Source organism: Pseudophryne corroboree, chromosome 4 (genome assembly GCF_028390025.1).
Source record: "Pseudophryne corroboree isolate aPseCor3 chromosome 4, aPseCor3.hap2, whole genome shotgun sequence".
In the NCBI taxonomy this organism is placed as follows: Eukaryota; Metazoa; Chordata; class Amphibia; order Anura; family Myobatrachidae; genus Pseudophryne; species Pseudophryne corroboree.
This window is the reverse complement of record NC_086447.1, coordinates 234,944,582-234,959,218: the sequence shown is the minus strand read 5'-3', so window position 1 is coordinate 234,959,218 and position 14,637 is coordinate 234,944,582.

Genomic DNA, 14,637 nt, shown 5'->3' with positions numbered 1-14,637 from the left:
TCAGACACCAAGGAGAGCAAATGTTTTGTGTTTTTTTTCGTGGGGGGGGTTAGGCTGAAGTTTTGCCTAGGGTGCCGAGATACCTTGCACCGGCCGTGCATACTGGTACTTTACTTTTCAGGAGTCTGTCAGCGCCGCTATCCTACACTCTCTCCTTGCGGCTTAGCGGCTCTTAGGTGTCCTGGGCGGCGTGCGGCGGCTCTGGGTCACGTGATATCTGCGACCCAGGCCAGAGCACACAGCAGCAGAGAGCACAGACAGGAGGAGGAGCGAGCGCCACTGATGCTAATAGGCGCTGCGCTCGTTCGTCCGTCGGCTGCTCCTCTAGCAGCTCCTGCTGCACTACGGAAATGTCCTGTGGGAACGGAGCGGGGGTCGGGGGACAACGGAGCAGCTGTTGCTGTAGGTGCCGTGCCCCCTTCATGGCCAGGAGCCCGGCGGCAACGGACTCCGCTGCCTCCGAGAGTTCCGCCCCTGGATAACCATATGAATATCCTCACAAAGAACTAGGGATCAGAAAGGGTTGAGATTACCTAAACTTTAAAGTATAAAAAAGGGGCAGACTAGATGGGCTAAGTTGTTCTTATTTGCCGTCAAATTCTATGTTCAGTACACAGACAAGCTCCAAAAACTTTCATTTTTTTGAAGCTTGTTGAAGTGGTGCTGTCCTTTAAAGTAAGTTTAATTAAAAACACATGTAGACTGCACTGCATTTATGCAATTAGATGCATTTACAAGTTTGTCTGTGTTTATTTAAACATGTGTCTATCATAAAAAAGAAAATTATCTCTACAAGTAAAACACATATGGAAATGAATATATAAACGCTTTTGTACCACATGTTTTACCGGGAAGCGGTTACCATACCGCTAGTCAGGATCCCGGACGTCACAATGCCGACGCCGGAATCCCGAATAGTGCTGAAATACCACCGCCAGAATCCCAGTGCCACAGGCGCCACGACACCCATAGAGGGAGAATAAATCCTGTGGTTAACGCAGTGAGCCCGCAAGGGCCTTGCTAGTGCTTCCCCGCTGCCAGCTTAGCAGAGGCCGGGATCCCGCTGCCAGCATACTAACGGCCGGGATCCTATCCACCGGTTTTACATACTGATCCCGTTTTACCTACTTTGCTCCTTATAATGGTTGTTTACAAATAATTTTGCAAAGGAAAAAAGTCATTATAATGGATATGTATTGCTCCCACTAAATGAAAAGGAATAACACTTATACCCCTTCCACACATACATCCCTGGAATATTCCTGCTTAGACCCGGGTTTTTCACCTCTGAAAAATCCCTGGTTTGTGCTGGAGAGATAGTTCATCAATGCAGCTCTCATGTAAGAGTGGACTGCAAATCTCTATTAAGTCAGTATACAGGAAAATACGGGTATGGGTCGTTGGGTCGACACAACTTAGGTTAACAGTCATAAGGTCGACCACTGAAGGTCAACATGGGCATTAGGTAGACATGTACTAGGTCAACAGGTGGAAAGGTCGACATGAGATTTTGGACTTTTTTTGGTGTCGTTTTCTTCGTAAAGTGACGGGGAACCCCAATTAGTGCACCGTGTCCCCTCGCATGGCTCGCTTCACTTGCCATGCTTTGGGCAAGGTGCCTCACTCCGCTACTGCTGCGCTCGGCACAGGTTACCATTCCGAATTGTAGTCCATGTGGACCGTAAAGTATGAAAAAGTCAAAAAAGTTAATTTTTTTTAAATAAAACCTCATGTCGACCTTTTGACCTGCCGACCTAGTACATGTCGACCTAATGAATGTCGACCTAAGTTGTGTCGACCTAACGACCGTATCCTTTAGTTTACATTTCTTTGTGGGTAGAGCATTCAGATACAGTAAATATCATGGTACAAGTGTAAGGATTCTGCGTCTGGTCTCCATAGCTCAGGAATGCTGACTGTAGACTGACCTTCTATCTGTCCTTGTACCTCCTGAGGGACAGAACTCTTTCCATTTTTACCAGTGAACATATGTAACTTGAAACCCTCATTTCCTCTAGAGATGATACTTGAGAAATAGGATTAGTGGGAATAGGTTTCTGTAACAATTTCACTGTTTTGGCACCCAAAAGGAAACAGCTGGTGACTATAATTAACGTAACCTTATTTGTGTAGCTTGGTTTCCAGGTTTTCTGTGTAAAATCTTATGGAAACCCTTACTTAGGGGTTCATTCTGACCCGTTAGCTCGCTGCTTTTTAACGCAGCAGAGCGAACAGGTCCCTACTGCGCATGCGCCGGCGCCGTAGTGCGCCAGCGCATGCCAGACGGCCGAAGGCCATAGCAGGGATGCGATCGCCTCTGCCTGATTGACAGGTAGAGGCGAACGCTGAGCGGGAGGCGCCATTTAGTTGGTGCAGTCCGGCCAACGCAGGTGTGGCCGGACCAAACGGGGGGCGGGCCACAGCGGCTGCGTGATGTCACACACAGCTTCTGTGGGCCGGGGAGCAATGAGTAGCTCCCGGCCAACACGCTAAATCTGCGCTGGTTGGGAGCTACTCTTGAAGTGCAAAGGCAACGCCGCTGTGCGATGCCTTTGCACTTCTGCGGGAGGGGGGCCGGACTGACATGCGGGGCGGATTACAGATATAAAAAAGATGAGAAGTGTTATTTGGCACAACTGCAGAAATATTGTATTTGGTTATAAAGTTAGTGAAAGTACACCAAATTAAAGCCTAAGAATACAACACGGAGCTGCACGGTATCCGTTCAGATGGTCGACAATGTTAAGGTCGACACTCATTAGGTCGACCACTATTGGTCGACACTGACATGGTCGATATGGACAAATGTTCAGAACATGCAAATGGTCGTCACGTGAAATGTCGATACATCAAAAGGTCGACATGAATTTAAAAAAAAAATTTCTTTTATGGAACTTTTTCATACTTTACGATCCACACAGACTACGATTGGGAACGGTAACCTGTGCCAAGCGCAGCGAGGCATCTTGCCCGAAGCATGGCGAGCAACAGTCATGTCGACCTTTTCGTGTGTCGACCATTTTCACGTGTCGATCATTTGTCCATATCGACCATGTCAATGTCGACCAATAGTGGTCAACCTAATGTGTGTCGACCTTAACATTGTCGACCATTCATACCAGAACCGAGCTGCACAGCACTGGGTTTTATGTTGTACATTTTGAGAAAACGTACAACACCGTAAAACATGTAATTTTTGCCTAAGTTGTATTGGCATGCCCACCAATGTTGCGGTGTGTGCAGTCCACACAGGCCCATGGATGGGTTAAGGAAGCACTACACCAACCCTTTCATTTGGGGGCTAAACCTGCACCCATGGTTATACTTAGCCATGTGGTTAGAGAACTTTGCTCGTGGTCCTCAGTGTTCGAGAGCTGGGTCTTTCCTATAGTTGTTGACAATATGGTCTTCTTGGCACCTGGCCCAACCCCAGGAAACAATGACATTATTAAATGTCTTGCTGCTTACTGCAGGGTTTTTTTCAGCTTGGAAATGTTGGAGGGTATGAGGCTCTGCAGAGCAGATGAGTGTGGTGATAGTGAGGTATACATAGAAGGTAGAAGGGGGTTATTAATGTAATGTGTTTCAGGAGTATGTAATAAGAAAATATGTGTGTGGTGATGATTTAATGTTATATATTGGAGTATTTAATGTAATGTGGGAATTGTAGGAACTAATAATGTGTGGTCTGTTAATGTAATGTGTGTGGCGGGATGGTATTATTGTACTGTGTGGGGATAAATAGGTTCAATAGTGGGGAATGAATGTGGGTTTACTAGGGATATTGATGTACAGTGGAGATTGATACTGTCATTTGTAAACTGGTAGAGTGTATTAATGTAATGTGAGGTGTACTCGTGGGGAAGGATAATTATTTATTACCGGTAATGCTATTGATTTAAGGTTGATGGTGTTTAATGCTATTGATTTAATGCTGGGGCTGTTTGGCGAGTGGAGGATGACTAGAGTTGCTACTCGGCTTTCCAAAAAATTTATAAAACATCTTTTTTCCAAAGGAAGCTACAACATTCCAAGATCCAGCAAGCGGTAACAGACCTTAAGGTAACAGACATTGGGGGTCATTCCGAGTTTTTCGCTCGTTCTTTTTCATCGAATCGCAGCTATTTTCCGCAAACTGCGCATGCGCAATGTTCGCACTGCGACTGCACCAAGTAAATTTGCTAAGAAGTTTGGTAATTTACTCACGGCATTACGAGGTTTTTTCTTCGTTCTGGTGATCGTAATGTGATTGACAGGAAGTGGGTGTTTCTGGGCGGAAACTGGCCGTTTTATGGGTGTGTGTGAAAAATTGCTGCCGTTTCTGGGAAAAACGCGGGAGTGGCTGGAGAAACAGGGGAGTGTCTGGCCGAACGCTGGGTGTGTTTGTGACGTCAAACCAGGAACGAAACTGACTGAACTGATCGCAGTGGCAGAGTAAGTCTCGAGCTACTCAGAAACTGCAAAGAAATTTCTATTCGCAATTTTAAGAACCTTTCGTTCACAATTTTGATAAGCTAAGATTCACTCCCAGTGTGCAATGCTGCTAAAAGCAGCTTGCGAGCGAACAACTCGGAATGAGGGCCATTATTAACCAAACTGCAAGAACAGGTAGACGAAAGCACAAAGGCTGCCAGCTGTACTGCATTGCGCAATTATTGTAATATGGCGGCTGGTTGTGAGCATTCATTTAATGTGGGCTTAAAGGGTTTATTAATATATTGTAGAGGCTAATATTGGGTCTCTATATAACATGCAAAGGCTGGTAGCTCTAAATTATGTCCAAAATGCATTGTAAAAAATTAGAGATGTGCGCCGGTCCATATCTTTTTTTGGGGGGTTGCTTTGGATCTGTATCTTTATTGAATTTGCGAAAACCGCCATTGTGGGTTTTGGTTTTGGATCTGTATTTTCTTTTCGAAAAAAATCATAAAAATTGTTTAAGAAAATATGAAACCAAAATCAGACCTGATCGTAGATTTATTATCAAAATCTTTAGGCATGCGGGGCAGGCACCTACCCGCCATGTTTTTGGCTGCAGCAGCTGCATGTGATGTCATGCAGCCGCCATGGCCCGTTCCGCAAGCGGTCTGGACAAGCCTGCATAGTCCGGACCGAGCCCCCCCAATGCCACCGCAACGCTGTCCCAACGTCGACCAATCAGGCAGAGGCGATTACAAATGAGATCTAGGCACAGGGCTTCCACCTGCGACCACTGCCGCTGCAGCTACCAGGTCTGAATTAGGTTGAGTATGTATGTAGTGGAAGGAAGGATTGATTAGTAATTTAATTTCATTTGTTTGATTTTAAAAATGTATAATAATTATTGGGGGCATTGGTGATGGTCTTTATTGCATAGACAATATTTATTGGTTATATGATTGCACTAATCTGACCTTTACTAATCCGACTTAAACTTTTTCTTTGATTTTACGTGCCCTGACTTAAACTGTCTATGCCTCTCCTCTCAATTGTTCATCCTCCATATCTATCAACAAACAAGAACCTAGTGGGGACAAGCACACACAACAATTTGTACAAAATATGTACCACCTACAGTATGACAATACGTATATGAGTATGAAATAATAATACACTGCGGTCTGACTGGCAGTGTCGCAGTACTTATGAAAATAAAAATTGTATAGTACACTGGGGTACAGCACAAACCAACAAAAAACATTTTTTTTTATAATTATATTTTTAGGCTTTTTGTTTTTAGCTTTTATTATTTGAATTTTACACTGGGGCGGAGCTCCTGGATGGATGGACAGATCACCCCTTTCAGATACAGCAGACAGAGCACCTCTGTCTGTACTGATACTGATAGGACACACCAGCCCCTGGATGTTACTGGGTTAATTTAATTAACACTGGGTCAGAGCCCCCTGAATGTATGGACAGAGCACCCCTTTCAGATACAGCAAACAGAGCACCTCTGTACTGATACTGATAATAGGACAAACCAGCCCATGAATGTTATAATGGGTTAATTTAATTAACACTGGGGCATAGCCCCCTGGATGTATGGACAGAGCACCCCTTTCAGATACATCAGAGAGAGCACCCCTGGACCGATACTGATAATAGGACACAGCAACCCCAGTATGTATACCTGGGTTAATTTAATTAACACTGGGGCAGAACCCCTGGATGTATGGACTTCTTTCAGATACAGCAGACAGAGCACCCCTGGACTGATACAGCAAACAAAGCACCCCCTTCAGATACAGCAGACAGAGGACCCCCTCACCCACCCATCTCGTCAATGTGCGTGCGATCCTGGGAATGTGGGCATGGCCTTGCAACTTTGTATTATGTTATCATACTGTACTACAAATATATATATATTATCACACCCCCTCTACACAAACACGCACACACACACAATTGTCAGCCTTACACATAATGCCCACAGTAGTGCTCCTTACACATAATGTCCCAGTATAGTGCCAGCTACACATAATGCCCGCAGTTTAGAGCCAGTTACACATAATGCCCCAGTATAATGCCAGGTACACAAAATGCCCCCTGTATAGTGCCAGATACACATAATGCCCCCCAGTATAGTGCCAGGTACACATAATGCCCCCAGTATAGTGCCAGATACACATAATGCCCCCAGTATAGTGCCAGATACACATAATGCCCCCAGTATAGTGCCAGATACACATAATGCCCTGAGTATATTGCCAGGTACACATAATGCCCCTAGTAGTGCCAGGTACACATAATGTCCCTAACAGTGCAGGATACACATACTGCCCCAATAGTGCCAGATACACATAATGCCCCTAGTAGTGCCAGGTACACATAATGTCCCTAACAGTGCAGGATACACATACTGCCCCAATAGTGCCAGATACACATAATGCCCCTAATCATGCCAAATACACATACTGCCCCAATGGTGCCAGATACACATAATACACCTAACAGTGCCAGATACACATACTGCCCCAATAATGCCAGATACACATAATACCCCTAACTGTGCCAGATATACATAATGCCTTAATAGAGCCAGATACACATACTGCCCCCAATCATGAGAGATACACATACTGCCCCAATAGTGGCAGATACACATAATGCCCCTAATAGTGCCTGATACACATAATGCCCCCAGTAGTTCCAAATACACATAATGCACCCAGTAGTGCCAGGTACACATAATGCCCCAGTATAGTGCCATGTACACATAATGCCCCCAATAGTGTCAGGTACACATAATACCCCCAATAGTGTCAGGTACACATACTGCCCCAATATTGGCAGATACACATACTGCCCCCAATAGTGCCAGATACACATAATGCCACCAATAGTGCCAAATATACATAATGCCACCAAAAGTGCCAGATATACATACTGTCCCAGTAGTGCTGCTTATACAAACGTTTCCCCAGTACTCCCCGCCACTGCTGCTGGGCTTGACTAGGCTTTGCTACTGGGCTCAGTTGCTGCTGCTGCTGGGCTGGGCTCTGATGCTGCTGGCCTTCATGTCTGAGGGAAGGAGAGAAGGAAAACATGCCAGGCTGCCTGTCTCTATAATCCCAGGACCAGAAGTGCAAGGACTGCTGTGCTGCCTGTCACTGTGATCCAAGGACCAGCAGTGCAGTGAGCGGGTTCCATGACATTATTGCTGGGCTGCCTGTCCTTGTAATCCCAGGAACAGCAGCGATGGTGAACTGGAGCTGGGAGCAGGGCAGCAGCAGGCATCTCAAATATGGCGCTGGTTTGTGAGCCAATCAAAGCTTGTGATCGGGCAGCCAATCAGGAGCTACCGGTCCGTGAGCTCTGTTTGGTTGATGGCTGGCTCCACATTTAAAATTGCCATGCTTCCTTAAAAACCCGGCACCTCGCATGGCCACTCCAGCCGAGCATCCCTGTGATCCAGCCTTGCCTTTTCAGCTCTGCAGGTCCATCATTGGTGGCAATACCTGTGGTATTTTCGCTGCTTGATAAATTTAGCAAGCTATGGGAATGCAGAAACCAACAATAATAGAGGCACCCCAAAAGAATCAGTAATTCCTCTGCGTTATCTGTCTTGTTAAATAGCAGCGATGAACCCTTTCCCTGCAAAAACCTGGTGAAAGGTGATATCACTACTGGATAAATAGTTATCAGCTGTTTGTATGTCAACACATAGGGGCATATTCAACTGTGTGCAGGATTTTGCTTGCAAAAACATTTTTGGATCTCGTGATCAATTCTTAATTAGCTCGGGCATACTCGCTCCCGATATTGGTGGTAATCAATTTTTAAAAAGTGGTCACAAAGCTTTTCGTTGAAAACCTCCAATTGCTTAATGAGTGATGGGGGGAGAACTGTATGGTCCTAGGAGTTACTTGAATAGGAAACCATGTGCCATTGGATTTTTCTATATTTCACCCCCAATTGAATATGCCCCATAGTGCACTGGAGCCTGAGGATGCTAGATTTTTCTTCTGATTGTTTTAACTGGGGTTTGATCAGCTACAGCGAGACACAAGCAACAGGGAAGTTCTCACTCCGTTGTAAACAACAGGTGTGTCTAGGTGCAGCCTGGGCCGGGTTTAGGGCCACAATGGCCTGGAGCTGAAAATGATCAAGATCCTATTTGAGAAGCACAGGAGCTGTGACAAGTGCTGTGTTGGTGTGGCCAGTGCCACTTGATCGTGTGCACCCCTTACACTGTCAGCCCCTGTGTCTCCCAAATTATGTAAAAGTAAAAAAACAAAAAAACATAATTGTACAATTGTAATGTTTATGATTTATTGGCAACTGTATGTCTAGTAGGTGGTTGGTTATCATCATGCTGTCATGATGACTGGCTTATTTATGTGGAGGCCTGGGGCTGTAGTCCCATTATCCCATTGTTATTCTTACACTAGGTAAGTTATTCGGTCAGCATCCCGACGGTAGGGATATACCGAATATATACCGAATATACCGAATATACCGAAGCTGGATCTCGACACTACTCGGACTGCCGGCACTGAAATTCTGAAAAGAGATCTCAATGCCAGGATCCTGATCAAGTATTTGCCATGCTTCCTGGTTAGGTTTTGGCACCACCAAGAAGGGTTAGGCTGTTAAGGGGGAGGGTTAGGGTTAGGCGGTAGTAATGGAAGGTTAAGGGGACAGGAATAGCATGCTTACCCAACCTTGTCGGAATTCTAAACATCGGTATGCTGCAGTCTGTATTCTGACAGACAGCATTTCAGCCCCAACCCCTAGGTACAGCTATACATGATCACCCTACAGTATTTTCTAAGCTGTTTTCTCATGTCTCATTCCAAACAAAAGCAACAAGATACTTTAAAGTACTCTTCTGAACCAGCTCGATGGTGGGAATTCAAATCCCGACATTGTGTTGTGTTTTTCCAGAACAGCACATTGTGTCCTGCTAGCATTGCAGGTGGCATCACAGGAACCTCTATGGGGTACAAAGGAAAAATACTTATGTATAAAATTCCAGAACCGCCCACATAACTTTCATAAACTTTCCTATCATATTGCATCCACTCTGCACAGTCCACGCATATCCTCACATGTCTTCTCATTCTTCACTTTCTTTTCCTCCCGACCCTGGTTCATTACTGCTATGTGACCATATCATAGAGCCCACCGAGAACCGTTGCAATCTGGTGGACAACTATGCAATAGATAGCACCTATCCTTGTGTATCCATGCCTATTTCCCTATAGATTGTAAGCTTGCGAGCAGGGCCTTCCTACTAGAGATGAGCGCCTGAAATTTTTCGGGTTTTGTGTTTTGGTTTTGGGTTCGGTTCCGCGGCCGTGTTTTGGGTTCGAACGCGTTTTGGCAAAACCTCACCGAATTTTTTTTGTCGGATTCGGGTGTGTTTTGGATTCGGGTGTTTTTTTCAAAAAACACTAAAAAACAGCTTAAATCATAGAATTTGGGGGTCATTTTGATCCCAAAGTATTATTAACCTCAAAAACCATAATTTACACTCATTTTCAGTCTATTCTGAATACCTCACACCTCACAATATTATTTTTAGTCCTAAAATTTGCACCGAGGTCGCTGTGTGAGTAAGATAAGCGACCCTAGTGGCCGACACAAACACCGGGCCCATCTAGGAGTGGCACTGCAGTGTCACGCAGGATGTCCCTTCCAAAAAACCCTCCCCAAACAGCACATGACGCAAAGAAAAAAAGAGGCGCAATGAGGTAGCTGTGTGAGTAAGATTAGCGACCCTAGTGGCCGACACAAACACCGGGCCCATCTAGGAGTGGCACTGCAGTGTCACGCAGGATGGCCCTTCCAAAAAACCCTCCCCAAACAGCACATGACGCAAAGAAAAAAAGAGGCGCAATGAGGTAGCTGTGTGAGTAAGATTAGCGACCCTAGTGGCCGACACAAACACCGGGCCCATCTATGAGTGGCACTGCAGTGTCACGCAGGATGTCCCTTCCAAAAAACCCTCCCCAAACAGCACATGACGCAAAGAAAAAAAGAGGCGCAATGAGGTAGCTGTGTGAGTAAGATTAGCGACCCTAGTGGCCGACACAAACACCGGGCCCATCTAGGAGTGGCACTGCAGTGTCACGCAGGATGTCCCTTCCAAAAAACCCTCCCCAAACAGCACATGACGCAAAGAAAAAAAGAGGCGCAATGAGGTAGCTGACTGTGTGAGTAAGATTAGCGACCCTAGTGGCCGACACAAACACCGGGCCCATTTAGGAGTGGCACTGCAGTGTCACGCAGGATGTCCCTTCCAAAAAACCCTCCCCAATCAGCACATGATGCAAAGAAAAAGAAAAGAAAAAAGAGGTGCAAGATGGAATTGTCCTTGGGCCCTCCCACCCACCCTTATGTTGTATAAACAAAACAGGACATGCACACTTTAACCAACCCATCATTTCAGTGACAGGGTCTGCCACACGACTGTGACTGATATGACGGGTTGGTTTGGACCCCCCCCCAAAAAAGAAGCAATTAATCTCTCCTTGCACAAACTGGCTCTACAGAGGCAAGATGTCCACCTCATCATCACCCTCCGATATATCACCGTGTACATCCCCCTCCTCACAGATTATCAATTCGTCCCCACTGGAATCCACCATCTCAGCTCCCTGTGTACTTTGTGGAGGCAATTGCTGCTGGTCAATGTCTCCGCGGAGGAATTGATTATAATTCATTTTAATGAACATCATCTTCTCCACATTTTCTGGATGTAACCTCGTACGCCGATTGCTGACAAGGTGAGCGGCGGCACTAAACACTCTTTCGGAGTACACACTTGTGGGAGGGCAACTTAGGTAGAATAAAGCCAGTTTGTGCAAGGGCCTCCAAATTGCCTCTTTTTCCTGCCAGTATAAGTACGGACTGTGTGACGTGCCTACTTGGATGCGGTCACTCATATAATCCTCCACCATTCTATCAATGTTGAGAGAATCATATGCAGTGACAGTAGACGACATGTCCGTAATCGTTGTCAGGTCCTTCAGTCCGGACCAGATGTCAGCATCAGCAGTCGCTCCAGACTGCCCTGCATCACCGCCAGCGGGTGGGCTCGGAATTCTGAGCCTTTTCCTCGCACCCCCAGTTGCGGGAGAATGTGAAGGAGGAGATGTTGACAGGTCGCGTTCCGCTTGACTTGACAATTTTGTCACCAGCAGGTCTTTCAACCCCAGCAGACTTGTGTCTGCCGGAAAGAGAGATCCAAGGTAGGCTTTAAATCTAGGATCGAGCACGGTGGCCAAAATGTAGTGCTCTGATTTCAACAGATTGACCACCCGTGAATCCTTGTTAAGCGAATTAAGGGCTCCATCCACAAGTCCCACATGCCTAGCGGAATCGCTCCGTGTTAGCTCCTCCTTCAATGTCTCCAGCTTCTTCTGCAAAAGCCTGATGAGGGGAATGACCTGACTCAGGCTGGCAGTGTCTGAACTGACTTCACGTGTGGCAAGTTCAAAGGGCATCAGAACCTTGCACAACGTTGAAATCATTCTCCACTGCGCTTGAGACAGGTGCATTCCACCTACTATATCGTGCTCAATTGTATAGGCTTGAATGGCCTTTTGCTGCTCCTCCAACCTCTGAAGCATATAGAGGGTTGAATTCCACCTCGTTACCACTTCTTGCTTCAGATGATGGCAGGGCAGGTTCAGTAGTTTTTGGTGGTGCTCCAGTCTTCTGTACGTGGTGCCTGTACGCCGAAAGTGTCCCGCAATTCTTCTGGCCACCGACAGCATCTCTTGCACGCCCCTGTCGTTTTTAAAAAAATTCTGCACCACCAAATTCAAGGTATGTGCAAAACATGGGACGTGCTGGAATTTGCCCATATTTAATGCACACACAATATTGCTGGCGTTGTCCGATGCCACAAATCCACAGGAGAGTCCAATTGGGGTAAGCCATTCCGCGATGATCTTCCTCAGTTGCCGTAAGAGGTTTTCAGCTGTGTGCGTATTCTGGAAAGCGGTGATACAAAGCGTAGCCTGCCTAGGAAAGAGTTGGCGTTTGCGAGATGCTGCTACTGGTGCCGCCGCTGCTGTTCTTGCGGCGGGAGTCCATACATCTACCCAGTGGGCTGTCACAGTCATATAGTCCTGACCCTGCCCTGCTCCACTTGTCCACATGTCCGTGGTTAAGTGGACATTGGGTACAGCTGCATTTTTTAGGACACTGGTGACTCTTTTTCAGAGGTCTGTGTACATTTTCGGTATCGCCTGCCTAGAGAAATGGAACCTAGATGGTATTTGGTACCGGGGACACAGTACCTCCAACAAGTCTCTAGTTGGCTCTGCAGTAATGATGGATACCGGAACCACGTTTCTCACCACCCAGGATGCCAAGGCCTCAGTTATCCGCTTTGCAGTAGGATGACTGCTGTGATATTTCATCTTCCTCGCAAAGGACTGTTGGACAGTCAATTGCTTGGTGGAAGTAGTAAAAGTGGTCTTACGACTTCCCCTCTGGGATGACCATCGACTCCCAGCAGCAACAACAGCAGCGCCAGCAGCAGTAGGCGTTACACGCAAGGATGCATCGGAGGAATCCCAGGCAGGAGAGGACTCGTCAGAATTGCCAGTGACATGGCCTGCAGGACTATTGGCATTCCTGGGGAAGGAGGAAATTGACACTGAGGGAGTTGGTGGGGTGGTTTGCGTGAGCTTGGTTACAAGAGGAAGGGATTTACTGGTCAGTGGACTGCTTCCGCTGTCACCCAAAGTTTTTGAACTTGTCACTGACTTATTATGAATGCGCTGCAGGTGACGTATAAGGGAGGATGTTCCGAGGTGGTTAACGTCCTTACCCCTACTTATTACAGCTTGACAAAGGGAACACACGGCTTGACACCTGTTGTCCGCATTTCTGGTGAAATACCTCCACACCGAAGAGCTGATTTTTTTGGTATTTTCACCTGGCATGTCAACGGCCATATTCCTCCCACGGACAACAGGTGTCTCCCCGGGTGCCTGACTTAAACAAACCACCTCACCATCAGAATCCTCCTGGTCAATTTCCTCCCCAGCGCCAGCAACACCCATATCCTCCTCATCCTGGTGTACTTCAACACTGACATCTTCAATCTGACTATCAGGAACTGGACTGCGGGTGCTCCTTCCAGCACTTGCAGGGGGCGTGCAAATGGTGGAAGGCGCATGCTCTTCACGTCCAGTGTTGGGAAGGTCAGGCATCGCAACCGACACAATTGGACTCTCCTTGTGGATTTGGGATTTCGAAGAATGCACAGTTCTTTGCTGTGCTGCTTTTGCCAGCTTGAGTCTTTTCATTTTTCTAGCGAGAGGCTGAGTGCTTCCATCCTCATGTGAAGCTGAACCACTAGCCATGAACATAGGCCAGGGCCTCAGCCGTTCCTTGCCACTCCGTGTCGTAAATGGCATATTGGCAAGTTTACGCTTCTCCTCCGACAATTTTATTTTAGGTTTTGGAGTCCTTTTTTTTCTGATATTTGGTGTTTTGGATTTGACATGCTCTGTACTATGACATTGGGCATCGGCCTTGGCAGACGACGTTGCTGGCATTTCATCGTCTCGGCCATGACTAGTGGCAGCAGCTTCAGCACGAGGTGGAAGTGGATCTTGATCTTTCCCTAATTTTGGAACCTCAACATTTTTGTTCTCCATATTTTAATAGGCACAACTAAAAGGCACCTCAGGTAAACAATGGAGATGGATACTAGTATACAATTATGGACTGCCTGCCGAGTGCAGACACAGAGGTAGCCACAGCCGTGAACTACCGTACTGTACTGTGTCTGCTGCTAATATAGACTGGTTGATAAAGAGATGTCTATGTAACTATGTATGTATAAAGAAGAAAGAAAAAAAAACCACGGTTAGGTGGTATACAATTATGGACTGACTGCCTGCCGAGTGCAGACACAGAGGTAGCCACAGCCGTGAACTACCGTACTGTACTGTGTCTGCTGCTAATAATATAGACTGGTTGATAAAGAGATGTCGTAGTAGTATGTATGTATAAAGAAGAAAGAAAAAAAAACCACGGTTAGGTGGTATTGAAATTATGGACGGACTGCCTGCCGAGTGCAGACACAGAGGTAGCCACAGCCGTGAACTACCGTACTGTACTGTGTCTGCTGCTAATATAGACTGGTTGATAAAGAGATGTCTATGTAACTATGTATGTATAAAGAAG